A 14195-nucleotide genomic window follows, 5' to 3' on the forward strand; every position below is an offset into this window, starting at 1 on the left:
ACAGACCTACTTGGCTGATGGTGGAATCCTCACAGTGGTTTGTGGAACAGGGATTTTCAAAGTGCTATACAGAGAACATTTGAATTAATGAAGCCATTACTCCACACCAAATCTTGGCTTCCAGCTGTGAACCACTATCACCTCTGCAACAGAACTGCAACCCAAGAAGGATGCTGATAGATTAGCACAAGATGAAGCTTGTGGTTTGCTTTGCATTGAGGCAAGAGCTCATATTTTTTCCTAAGGAAAATTAACACATCTGAGAGGACATGTTATAATGCTTCAAGGTAGATTTTATAATTTCTAACATATTTAGAGAAAACATGGAAGTAATTCACCTTTATGTGGGGATGGGTAGTGAAATACAGTTACAGTGATATGAATGATGGAGAAAGACAAAATGTGTAGTTGGTGGCAAACTTCAATGTGAGAATCACAATGGAGGACACTGGGATTCAAAGAAATACGTTACTTGCAGCTAGCGGGCCCTGGAATTGATGGAATTACAATTCAGCATACATTGGGTGATTGTGTGGCTCTTCCATGCTATTGAACATTCTGTTTCTCTCTAACAGTATCCCCAGGACTCTTCAATGTCAAATATGTGTGCATGCAGTTGTGTGTGTGTGTATGTGCATGTGTGTGTGTGTGTGCACAGTAGACCAGTTAAAAATATCTAAAGTCTTGTCCTTTTATTTTTCTTTTGTTTTTGTATGGTTTTAGATCTCAGATGTTTAATTACTGTTTCATTCTCATTGATTCAGTTTGGCTGGGTGTGCACTCTCTGAGGATGGACCATCACTCCTGGTGCATATGACACAAGCACTCTGGCATAGAGCTATATCTTCATCCCTTGATCTACTTAAATTAAAATAAAATTTGTTACAATGTTTGTGTTCAAGAATTAATTCATTACTTCTAGGGTTTCTGGTGTTTTAGTGTCTAATTGTTCACAACAGTTTCTTAATAAATTTTTTATTCATGTGATATTCATTGTAATCATCGACAGAAAGAAAAGAGCTGGGAACTCAAAAAAAAAAAAAGCTGTTCACATTAAGCCACAGTCAGGAACAGGAAGAGAAAAGATTGCCACTCAGCTCACTTACACCTGTTTAACTTAGTAACAAGGACAAACTAGTTTTTGAAATGTTTGAGTGTCTTCACTTTCCTGGATATATGACCACAATAAGTAGGAATACAGCTCTTTGTGCAAGGACTGGAGGAAACATATGTACTCATAAAGGTGTAGCTTCCCGAATCTTGGAAAGATGGACTCTCTTTAGTCAGCAGTTTACAGTTAAGTGATGACTCAGGTTGGGGAGATGGACACAGCACTTTAACACTATCACTCGTGGTCCTCCCAGCCTCACAATAACCCATCTTTAGGATCTTTTAATGGCATACATTGAAAGTGACTTTGGTTCACATTCATGTTCTACCACCTGCCCCTATAACTTTCTGAAATTCATATCCCGTTGGTGAATACACTGACTGCTAGGTTTTGGACATGATTTGTCCCCTTCATGTATTACATGAAACTTAATCTCCATTTTGAGCTAGTAAGAGATGATGTCAAGTCAGATTTGGGAGAAGTCATTACACTGAGTTCCATTCTTATGAATGGATGAATTTATCCATCTTATTAATGGAAGTTATCTCTAGCCACTATCTGATAAAAGCCACTTTAACCAGGTCTTTCAGGCCCTCAATATTTATCACTGTGTGATTCCCTGTGCTGCCTGCATTCCACTAGAAAGAAAAGGGGGCGGGGGCTTTTTCTAAGCAATGGCTGTCAGTCTTGGATAAAAACTGTGAGCGCAAATAAACCTCTTTAGAACAGCAACCTGAAGAGTCATTAGTACTGTTTTATTTTCATTGGCATCAACAGATGGACCAAGCTGCTAAACGTGATCCTTCTTATAATTCTACCAAGTTCCTTGTGCTACCTATGTGCTACCAGCCATCCTCTGTCCTTGTATTGTTGTATTAAATTTCCACTTGAGTCTGAAAGAACATTTTAGAATATTATTTTTTATCAAGCTATATTTATTTTATTCAGTATATGGGTGTTTTGCCTGAAAGTATATCTGCACACAGTGTGCATGCAGTACTTCTGGAGGCATGAAGAGGTCATTGAAGTCTCTGGACCTGGATGTACAGACCATTATGAGCCACCATGTGTGTTGGCATTGGTTTGGTGCTATGTATTCAAATGCTGATTTCAGTGCCTTGAGATCTGGTTACCACCTTGCACAGGCATTGTTATGAATGTTGAACTATCTCCTGTACCCTTGTGATGAGAAGGAATGTTCCCCAATTATTCCTGATTGGCTAATCAAAAGGCCTAAACTTTGGCAGGACATTTGGAGGTAGGCGAAGCTGAGGTTCAAGGGCTTTGGGGATAGGAGTGGATCATGGGAGAGAGAAACAGGAAAAGGGAAAAGGGAGCAGAGAGCCACCATGGCATACAGTGTGGGAGAAGCACATGGCAGGCATGACTGGAGGAAGTGGCCCAGATGAAAGAGATGTGCAAGTATTTGTAGAATTACTGATGGGAGGTAGATTTTGATGGGCCTGGGAGGTAAAGGAATTTTAGAAGGTTAATACCTGCCCTGTCCCAGGAGGTACAAGGCCATTATAAAATCACTTAGGTGTCTGTGTCTTTTATTGATTGTGATAGCTGTGATAAGTATAGGCTAATAATCAACATGACTAGACCTTACTTCTAAATATACATCAATAATGTGGGTGCTGGGGAGCAAACCCAAGCCCCATGCAAGAGAAGTAGGTGCTCTTAACTGCTGAGCCATCGCTTCAGCACCCAGGATAGCACCTTGCAGAGCCATCTGTGGCCTCTAAGGGCCATAGTCATCCACTTCTTAGCTTACTTACCTTAACAGAGTGTGCTTGGAATTCTTGTGACAGACCTCCTTTGTATATCCTCTGGAGGAGGCTCACTCTGTGAGTATTTAAAATAGCATTTTCCCCCCTGCCATCTTCCTTGCAAATTCTGAACTTTTGTTTTATTTAGTGTGAACTACCACTTCCCTGAGCTGTTGAGAGTTATTCCAGAAGCATGCCAGCTTTAACATGGCTAAATATTAAACTTTGGCCGATCCTTTTATGCCAGTCATGAGAGCTAGGAAAAGGAAAATATAAAACCAGTTTTAAACGATAGCTTCTTAAATAAAAGGTTAATATACAGGCTTGTCCAATTCTAATTATAAAATTTATCTGACAATTCCAGAGGGCCTATTTGGAAAACTGTTTTTTTCTTTTGCCTGAAAAGATCTCACACTTTGGGAAATAACTGTTCAATCACCAGCAACACTGAAGTTTCCACTACAGAGAGTTCTGAACAACCTTTTCAATAAAAACCTGCATGTACTGGCACCATCGATACTGTTTGGCACTGTCATCCTCTAACTACTAATTGTGGGCTTGTCAAACAACTCAGAAGAGACAGTGCTTGCCAAGCAAGCAAGAAGACTGGAGTGTGAGTCCCCAGAACCCTTGCAATGCAGGGCAGGTGTAGTGACATACACTCCCTGGAGACAGGATTCTCTTGGCAAAGTCTCTAGCTAGACTAATGATGGGGTTCCCTTAACAGAATCTTCCTCAATTAGCAAGGTGTAAGATGATCAAGGAGGCTTGTGAACATCAGTCGGCCTCCATGTGTGCAAACAGCTCACACAGACATGCTCCTTCTGCCACCACAATTAACTTCTCATGTCTTCCACAAGGACCCTTCCAAATATGTCCATAAGGTCCTGTTACATTAACGGAATACTTTAATATCCTGGATCCTGTTTTATGCCACTCAACAGGGGACCTTCCCTGTGATTTTTAAATAACTGTGTTGGGTTTATTTATTTATTTATTCTGGCATTAGGAGCTGCCTTCACATTTCATAATTTGAAATTTTACTTACTGGTCATATCCATAAATTCTTCCACTCTATGCATCCATGTTAAATGGAAAATGTTAGTTTGTAGTTTGAGGTGGATATGTTGCATCCAAGTTTCAACTCCTTTTCAGTCAACTAAATATTTCCTACATACGTTTTATGCTCATGTTAACTTCTTTGCAAACACCCCTCATCTATATTTTTAGAGTAGAAAATCAGTTGGATTCACTGACTTCTCACTTGTATTAAACTTCTAGTCACGGTGACTTGTGAGCACCAGCTCTCACTTACCTGATATGGCACATGGAATTAAACCTGGATAGGTGAAGGCACCTCAGTGAGATTGAGGCTGTGACTTTTATTGAGAGCAATTAGACTTTTTATACCTGTATCAGAAATAGAATATACGGGCAGTGGCCAGGATCAATATAGTCGTGGTAGCTAGGATACAACGGTGTTTGCAAGCTACACCAGGTACGCAGGATTAAGGTCTAGGAGCACTTGTCCTGCCAAGCTTCCATGCTTCCTTGAATTCTAAGGGAACATAGAGAGAAACACTAAGTGTCCTGGGATGCTTCATGGCCTGAGGGAGTGCCTCCATATCTCAGAAAGGGAAAGACACACAGTGCAGTAGGAGCCATGGACTGTAACAAGTGATGATGCATGCCTCTCAAGGCAGCTAGGCCAGGTCAAGTCCGTGGTTCCCTGCAGTGACTATGGCTTAATTTTTTCATTCTACTTGGGCAGTTCATGATGCCTTGATTACTCTGATTTCTTTAGGTCACTTTTTCCAATTCAATGAGAGAATTATAGCCATATACATGTTCTCTTACACCTTTGTAAACTCAAAATGTCCTTAGTTTTCCCTTATTTTTTTTAAAAATGTGTACGTATGGGTGTTTTGCCTGCATATATGTTTGTGTGCTGTGTGTACATAGTGAGCTATATGCCAGAAGAGAGTGGTGGGCCCCGTGGAACTGGAATTATAAATTGTAAGAGCTTATGATCCACCATTTTGAGAATTGAGACCATGTCCTCTGCAAGCCCAGCTAGTCTCTTAACCACTGAGCCATCTGTCTGCGTCAAGTTACCCTTCTCTGACATAGCTCACTGCCCATTCTTAAGCAAGCGCTATGCAGGGGAGCAGATAATGAGTTGTGTATGTGTAGCGTATCTTGCTAACAGGTAACAGAGTTAAACAGCAAACCATCCATGTGTGTTCCCAGAGTGGGTGGCTGATAGTTGGAGAGGATGTAAGAGTCTACACATTTCTATTAAAAGGAAGGACAGTGTTTTAATGACACCAGCCTAGCTAAAGTTCTGGTCAAAGTAAATAGAAAAATGTGCTTGAAAGCAAACAGAACAGCATTAAGCATGAAGTTAAAGGTAATATTTACCCTTTTCTATAGTCTAGTGAGCACAGAAGCAAGCAGCCAGAGGACAAAGTGCTCAGAGGAGACAAACAAGAACAAACTCCAAGGTGATTGCAAACACAGATGATTGCAGTTCTTGGCTAATAATTAAAATGGGGCAAAAAAATCTTTTGGAAGTTCAGTTTTACTTCAATGAGCTTGGATCGGTCACAAACTTCTAATGGATGCAAGCAACAATAATGTAGTGCTGTTTTAGTTTTCAGTGAAATATGTTAGAGAAAAACCAAATCTTGAAGTAAGAAGCTAAGATTTAAGAAGCTTCCCAAATTTGATAATAAAAAGGAATTTCTTTTTTAATGGGGAAAAGATTATATTAGAGTAGAGCTCTGTGTGACTTCTGGAAAGGTAGCTAGCTGAGAATAAACAAGAATAATGGTTCCTGAGGACCAAACAAACAACACATATTTTTCATGCTGGCTAAGGATTTAGCTCTTCCTTGTTATTAATTATTTCTTGTAGGATTATTATCTTAATCTTGTTTTAATTTTTTTGTAACTATCCAAGAATGTATGATGTAGTGTGTTATGTGATTCTTTTGACAATTTATTTTATTTATTGTGTTTGTGGATACTGACATGTAAAGTGGTGTGTGTGTGTGTGTGTGTGTGCGTGTGTGTGTGTGTTGTGTTAGAGAAAGTGTTAAAGTCCCTAGTTGCTGCATGGCATGGCTAGCATACCCTGCCCTATGAGCAGAGCTTCTCCTCTCCCAGAGATCCTTCACTATATAATCCAGACATCTAGGTTCTGCTGCCACTTTCCCCTTTCCCTCATTTCTGCTCTCTCTCTCTTCCACCTTCATTTCTTCCCCACACAAGCATGCACTCCCCCTCCCGTGATGCTCCCAATAAACCTGTGTTTATATAATATAGCTTTGTCTCACCATTAGCTTATTTAATTTAATTTAGTCAACAATCAATCATCTTGTGCGGTCACTCTGAGGATGTTGAGTCCCATAAGGTGGACTTGATGAGTCCTCAAGCCCATGACCCAGGTTTTCCCTGGCTACATGGAGACTGCCTCTCTTCTCTCTCCATTTGACACAACTTTGGATTTGGTAAGTGCTCTCTCGCCCAGGTGCTGTTAGGAGGTACCAGGCTCCTCTCAGGTGGGGGTTGGGATCATCCCCAACCCTGGACTGTTCTGTGGAGGGGTGGCCTTTTTCTGATCCCACAGAAGCCTAGTGAGAAGGCCATCTGGATAATGGGTAAGCCTTTGTCCTATTAATCATATATAGGCTGCTTGAATTATGCTTTCTGTGGTAATTTATCCTGCTCATGTCTCTGATGGGTTTGAAGATCGTTTAACAACAGCAATAAAGGCTTCAGCTGCCTTCTCAGAAAAGTGTAAAGTTTATGTAGAATTTGATGACCTAAGAAAATATTTGAGGGTCTGAAGATGTGTTGTAAGGTTGGTGATAAGAAAGTAATTTCAGATGTATAAAAACTCTTCCCCACTATGTTACTGTTTTGTATTAAGACTGTTCAGAGTTTTAACATCAATCAATTTTAAATTGTCTCCCAAGCCAATTTGTCTCTTTTTTATAAACTTAGAAAGATCCTTGTAAGCTTTAGAAGATCCACTGGAACCCACTGACCCAGTTCCAGATAAGTACTGCCAATCAACACCCTGTTTCCTAGCCTACCTATTTCTGAGAGTGGGATTCCTCCCCTGGTTTTGGGACTTCTTTTAACCAACTACCAGTACCGTGGGCCTAAAAGTTTCAAAATGTAGAGTTAAAAATATTTTCTCCCAAAACTTAATTTTATCTTATTTCTTTAACATATATAAGTTCTAGCAGCCTCTTATCTCAAGAGCTTCATCCAGTACTTCAGCCTAAACCTCACAGCCTGCATCAGCTGAATCTGCATTTTGCTAGACAAACATGGTCTCACAGATTCTGGGCAGCAAATAGAGCAGCCTGCTTTCGGAACTTAACCAACATTCCAGATTTTCTCCGTAATCTCCCAAATCAGTGCCCTCAATATCAGCCAGAAGTAGCCATAAAAGATTCTTCACGTTATTCATTTATTATCAACAAAAGATGAGAGAGAAAGAGAGAGAGAGAGAGAGAGAGAGAGAGAGAGAGAGAGAAAGAGAGAGAGAGAGAATTTTTCTGTCACCTTCATGTGGGTTCTTGGGATCAAACTCAGTTTTATAATATTCTTAGCTTATTTGTACTTTTTAAAGTGCTAAGGTAATTCAGTCTACACACAGCCGAGCATTGGTGTCCCATGCCTTTAATCCCAGCACTCTGGAGGCAGAGGCAGCTAGAACTCTATGACCTTAAGTCCAGCCTGATTTATAGAACAAGTTCCAGGAAATCCAAACTGATATAGAAAATCCCCATTTCAAAAATTAACATAAAATAAAATCTGTACACAAATGATATTACAATTCAAAAGCAGGTTGTCCATAAGTAACCTGTCTTCCAGGATGTAAATGTTCTACACCTTGAGACAACTGTGACTTATACAGGTGTATTTGATGGGCCCCTACACTTAACAGTTTGTTTCACTATGTGATAAGCTATGAAAAATTGCTGAGTTCCTGTTAGGAGGCTGGCCATTCAAGATGACATGTGGCAGGCACCATAAAGGAGGAGCTGCAGTGGGAAGGTGAGCTTTTAGCAGACAGCCCACCATTTTGCTCAGCTGTGATGGGTGTACCTTGAAGAGACACAGCCAGAGACCTTTTTTTCCAAATTGCTTCTTGCTGCTGCTGTGCCTTCTCATATTTGCCTTGCTATATTCCTCATATCTCTGATATGGCGAGACTGGGCATGGGAGATCCCCACAGCCTGCTATCTGGTGTGATTATTTTCTGGGTGAAATGGAAGCACCATTGTATTCTCATTTCTCTTATCTGTATGTGTATCTATGTGGACACATGCATGTGTATTTCTTGTCTGTGCACGAGCATCTCCATGTCTCTGTCTGTGTTTTGCTTCCTAAGTATTATTTGTGGTGATAGGAAATAATTTGCTGGAGTAAGTTTGACTTGAGAAATGTGCTGGGGAATATTTTTTAAATGAGAAAAGAATCTTTGATTATCTAATGCCAGGAAGTGAAGACGTGGCCAGTGATGGGGACAGAAAATGAAGAAGTAGCAGTGAGGACAGGACATAAACCACTGGCTATCGGTGGGGACTTTCCAAGGGATATATGAATGTTTGAGGAGGCAGCTTCTGTCACAAGGACTTGTTAAATAAAAATACCTCCTGCTAGAAAACTGACCATGCCTTTGATAGAGCAATGGTTAAGTTTCATTGTCGACTTGACTGGATTCAGAATCTCTATGGAGACATGGATGTATGGGGCAGATCCTGAAAGTTTAACTGAGGTAAGAAGAAGGAGGGTTCTTCCTTCTTCTTGGCAAGGGCTTCCTAGACTGAGAAACACAAGTAAGAAGGAGCATTCTTCTATCTCTGCTTCCTGAAGTTGGATGCAGTGACACCTGCCACCTCTCAATGCTCCTACTCTCCCCTCCCTGGTATGATGGAGTACACCTTCAAAATGTGAGACAAATAATTTCTTCTTTATATGGCTTCTGTCAGATATTTTTCCCAGGAATGGAAAAAAGCAAAAAATGCAATTATCAAGGGATTAGGCTGTAATTTACTAGATAGATTAAAAATATGTAAGTTTATACAGATTTAAGTTAATCAATATTGGGAAATAAGGGAAACCCTATCATAGCTCAGCAAACCAGCTGCTGCATTTAACAAAAATAATTTGAGTTTTGAATTGTCATTGGATGCTAAAACTAGTGAATTACAGATAGACAAGAGACTGTTATGATCTATTGAACTCCATACAAACATTCAATGAAGTAAATAGGAAAATATTACCTTGATACTAAGAGAATTGGAAGATCCACATGGATCACGTAACCAGGGCTCACCTTACCAACAAGGAAAAATGCACATTACGAGATCAAGAATTTCAGGAAGCATCATATTATTCCCATAGTATTCTCACTCAAGTTGTATAACAAGAACATTTTCATGAAGGGACTTTAGACAAGTTTGTATTGACAGGTATTTTGAACATCTGACCTTCTTAGAGTTTTTAATTAAAAAGTTAGATATGTGTGGTGTCTGTCACATAGGTATTGATACCAAAGAAGGCTCGAGAAGGTGTTGGTTTCCTCTAGAATTTCAGTGTCTGTCTGAAATATGAGATATGGGTGTCTGTCACACTTGTATTGATTCCAAAGAAGGCTAGAAGAAGGTATTGGATCCCCGTAGAATTCCAGGTGATTCTGAACACACCATAACACACCTGCTGTGTGATATGGGAAAAGCAGTAAATGCTCTTAATCAATGAATCATCTCTTCTGCCTCATGATATTCTCTGTAAATGGTTAATAATTCCCTTCCCAAGAGAAGGCCAAGATACTTATTCAAAGAAACCAGAGCTAGTTACCTTAAGATAACCTCTGAGATTGGCCTGGATTTTGAGACAATAGTAAAAAGCCAATAAAAAGGGTCTGTGAGATGGCTCAGTAGGCAATAGCCAATTTCTGCCATGCATGTGGACCTGTTTTTGATCCCCAAAACAGATTCCTGCAAGTTTTCTTCTGACCTACACGTGTATGCTGTAACATATATGTAGCACACGTGCAGGCATACACACAGAAACACGTACACATAGACACACACACCAAATATATACATGTGATTAACTTTTTTCAAAAAACCTATAAAAAGAATTGTTAGGACAATGAACATAATTGGAATATAAACGGTATATCATGTATTTGGTGTTGAATCTATGTTAAAATCAAATTTTAATGATCAGTGTTTTGGTTATATCAAATAAAAATGTGAACTAACACTGATGCCGAAAGAAATTGCTTAAATAGAACTCTTTGTAAAAAAATCTTTGTTCATAAGCCATCTGTGGCAGAGTCCTGTGTGAACAGGTAGAAAGAAGAGCAAGCAGGATATAGTGAACATATCCACTGTGAAAAGCAATGGGAATTGTAATTTTTATTGTGTGTGAACTGTAGTTTGTAATATGGGTGTTGAGGTGCTCTAGCAGGCTTTTGTGTGCATGGATTGTGATAGCATTGGTATTTCCACGTTTACTAAAGGAAGATATGGTTGGGCCAATGCTGTCAATCTTTTTACCTCTAAGCGCCATGTAAAGCTTCTAAGTCCAAAAGAGTTGGGTACACTGACTGTACTGTTCAATTTTTTACTTTCAGTGCTGTGTGTCTAAGGTCATTCAACGGAGGGCCACGTGGTTCTGGTTAGTGGATGGTTTACAAAGAAACTCAGGATTTGGACTCTAGACTTCAAATATGTGGTGAATATGCATTCATGTGAGACTTGCTTCAGCTGATTGAATCAATCATGATTTGTAATCAAACATAAAGAAAGACTATAAATCACAAAGTTAATCAGCAGTACTGATGACATATCAAGCTTTCATGATAAGAAATGCATATATCATTTAATTTCAGATGGATTAGACTCTACCAAACACTTATTTAGTGTGTTATCATCAGAGAAAATCATCACCAAGGACACTTGAGCAGAGATTCCTCAAATTACTAATGCATTAAAAAATCATAAAACTATAGTAGTTGAGAAGGAGTGCCAAGGAGAGGGTTCATCCTCTCTGAGATCTACAGTGGAGGTCTGAAGTCTGGCTGCCCTTTGCTGTTGGTGTTTTATCAATAGAGATGTTATTTCCCAGAGGAAAGAAATCTCCAAAGCTTACAGAATAAAAAGAGAAAACAGACCCTTGGAATTTGTCATGTGACTCCCACAAGTATGCATGGCACACCTGTGCTTGCACTCATGTACAGAAACCATTTACACACTTCTACCTACAATAACTTAAGATTTTAAAAGATCAGGGCTACAGAATCCAGATGCAGCAGGCCAACTTCTGATCCTCAGCCCATCTTCCTGCATCCAGTGCCATGGTCACCTGCCATCCTGACAATAAACTATGTGAGTCATGTTCCACCACTCACTGGATATAACCACCAAATTGTGGACTCTTTTTGTATCAAAATCTGAACCTCATCCCTTTGTCCATGTCCCTACTTTATGCTGTATGTCAGTTATCAGAGCTGCTGAGGCAAAAGCCTGTGGCTTCTCTGTGACCTTTGCTTGTTCTTCTTTATCTAAGCTGATCACTGAAGATTTGGGTTACTTATTGATTAACTTCTTTTTTTGAATTTTATTTTTTTCTTATCAGTTACATTTTATTAACTCTGTATCTCAGCCGTGTGTGTCCCGTTTCTTCATTCCCTCCCAGTCCCTCCCACCCTCCCTCATCTCCACTGTGCCCCTTTCCAAGTCCATTGATGGGGGGGACCTCCTCCCCATTCATCTGATCCTGTTTTATCAGGTATCTTCAGGACTGGCTGCAAAGCCCTCCTCTGTGGCCTAACAGGACTGCTCCTCCCTTGGGGGGTGGGGAGGCCAAACATTGTTTTTAAATAGATGACTCCCCCTAAAGTGTTATATTTAAGATAATGTGTAGATAATGTATGAAGTTTATTATGATATGGGGTAATATTTACTATAAACAAATGTCTTCTTTCTTCCTTACAATGCCACTTAACGTGTAACATACAATTTTCATAGTCAATTAATATTTGGTGAGTGAAAACAAACTGTTAAATAAATTCACAGATAATATGTTGTAGCTAGACATTTATTATATATGTTAAGTTGTTAAAATCAGTGAAAGCTGGTTTGATGATGTTTCAAATTTTACACCCAAAGACTTAGAATGCTTTTCTAAAGAATTGATAAATCAATACACTTTTACAATGTTCATTTTCTTTAAAATTGAGGAGTTAAAAATGTTTTTTCATCATTTGTAGATATGTTTCTTCTTCCTCCAAGTCTGAATGCCCAGATAGAGAAATTTTTCCTTTATAAATTCTTTCCAAATATTGATTTCTGAGCCATAAATCCATAAATGAGGTACTAGATAAATTTTTTGAGTTAAAAAGGATATTGGAGATCATAAGAAAGTAATTAATCAAATGTTTTTTTAAGCTCAGGAGGTTCTGTTATTAACACTGGTACTCCTCATGAATCACTTCTTCTCTCAATACACATTAGAAGTATAAATAGAAGGACACAGGGAAACAGGTAAACACAGAAAATTATCTAATGATCTGAAGCGTGATGCTGATAATACACACACACACACACACACACATTCCCTGTTAGTATAACAGGGAGAGGACAGGAGTTCCACAAGGACAAAATATATCAGGGCACGGGGTCCTCTATGAGATGGGACCAAGGACCATGTATGGATATAACCTAGAACCCCTGCTCAGATATGCCTGTGGTAGATTAGTATCCAAGTGGGTTTTCCCTCATAAGGTGAACAGGAACTATTTGTGACATGAACTCAAGAACTGGCTCATTTACTTCCTCCTACCTCCAAGTGAGGAGCAGCCTTGCTAGGCCACAGAGGAGGACATTGCAGTGAGTACTGAAGATCTCTGAAAATCTAGGGTCAGAAGGAAGAGGAGGAGGACCTCCCCTGGCAGTGAACTTGGAAAGGGACAGGGAGGAGATGAGGGAGGGAGGGTGGGATTGGGAGGGAATGAGTGAGGGGGCTTCAGCTGGGACACAAAGTAAATAACCAATGATTAATATTAAAAAATTAAAATTAAAAAAGATTTATTTATTAATTATTTACACAACAATCTGCCTGCATGTGTGTCTGTAAAACAGAGAGGGCACCAGATCACATTATAGATGGTTATGAGCCACCATGTGGTTCCTGGGAATTGAACTCAGGGCCCTTGGAAGAACAACCAGTGTTCTTAACCTCTGAGCCATCTCTCCAGCCCAGTTTGTACTTTCTTCATTGTTGGTTTCTATTTCCATCATCAGATCTTGAACTGTTTTATTGATGTCCTTCACCTGATTGTTTCCATTCCCTGTATTTCTTGGATTGATTTATTAATTTCCTCTCTTCAGGCCACTTTAATGGCCTCAGTCTGTTTGACTTCATCTTTCTGTATTTCTTGATGGATTTTATATGTTTTCTCCATTATCATCTTCATAAGCATTGATTTAAGGATATTTTCTTGTGTTTCAGTTGTGTTCAGGTATCCAAGGCTGCTTGCTTTGGGATAACTGGGTTCTGGAGATGCCATATTGTTTGGCTTTTGTTAATTGTGTTTTTCTGCTGGCCTTTAATTATCTTGTTGTCTCTGGTGTTAACTGTTAGTTTCTTATTCCTGCTAGAGTCCATGGAAGATGGGGGTGTGTACAGTATGGGAAGAGCCCTAGGCAGGAAGCTGGATATTCCCAAAGAAACTGTCCTCCTTGGGCAGTATGGTCTCTGACTGGAGGGTGGTTCTAAAGGAATTGCCAAAGCTTTCCTCAGGTGTATGGTCCTGTGGACTAACTGAACTCCTTAGGAGCCCAGGGGCTTTTCTGTCCCTAGGGTAAGTCCCAGAGACAGCTGCCCTGCTACTGGCTTTCTTGCTCTGAGATTAATGAGATGCAGCTGCCCAGACACTGTGCTCAGACACTGTGTTTGCTGGGCACAACCATCTTGGAGAACCCTAAACCCAGAGGTTTGGTTGGCCTTCCTAGGGAGGCAGGTTAAACTTTGGAGTGGCATCTGGGCTGTTCCCCTAACCCCCAGGCATCACGAGGCCTGGGGATGAAGTTGTATGCCCCAGTACCCAGAAGGTATTCACTGGCCAGCGAGCACAGCACACAGCCTGCGGGTAGACTTTGGAGACTTAGTGCTGGTGAGAACCTGGGAATTTTCTGGGGACTAGCTTTGTGATCTGAGGCCAGACCCACTTGTTTCCTTCTTTGCGGTGTTTGCTCTCAACTGCGAGATCCAGTCTCT

The 14195-nt window shown here is 40.0% G+C and overlaps 1 protein-coding gene across 6 annotated transcripts in view; it reads left to right on the forward strand.

Moving 5' to 3' along the window:
* Positions 1 to 6152: 6152 nt before the first annotated feature.
* Positions 6153 to 14195, forward strand: part of LOC129675620 (solute carrier organic anion transporter family member 1A4-like) — a 67185-nt gene continuing 59142 nt past the window's right edge. For 2 of the 6 annotated variants that reach the window (XM_055605575.1, XM_055605576.1), the window contains exon 1: positions 12506 to 12805. The gene's annotated coding sequence lies outside the window, so the exon portion shown is untranslated. Of the gene's footprint in view, positions 6395 to 6432; positions 6545 to 10548; positions 10650 to 10787; positions 11303 to 12505; positions 12806 to 14195 lie in introns of those variants that run through there. The other 4 variants (XM_055605579.1, XM_055605577.1, XM_055605578.1 and 1 more) reach the window with 4 other exon arrangements.

The sequence above is a fragment of the Psammomys obesus genome, unplaced genomic scaffold (genome assembly GCF_907164565.1).
Source record: "Psammomys obesus unplaced genomic scaffold, mPsaObe1.curated_primary_1811, whole genome shotgun sequence".
NCBI lineage: Eukaryota > Metazoa > Chordata > Mammalia > Rodentia > Muridae > Psammomys > Psammomys obesus.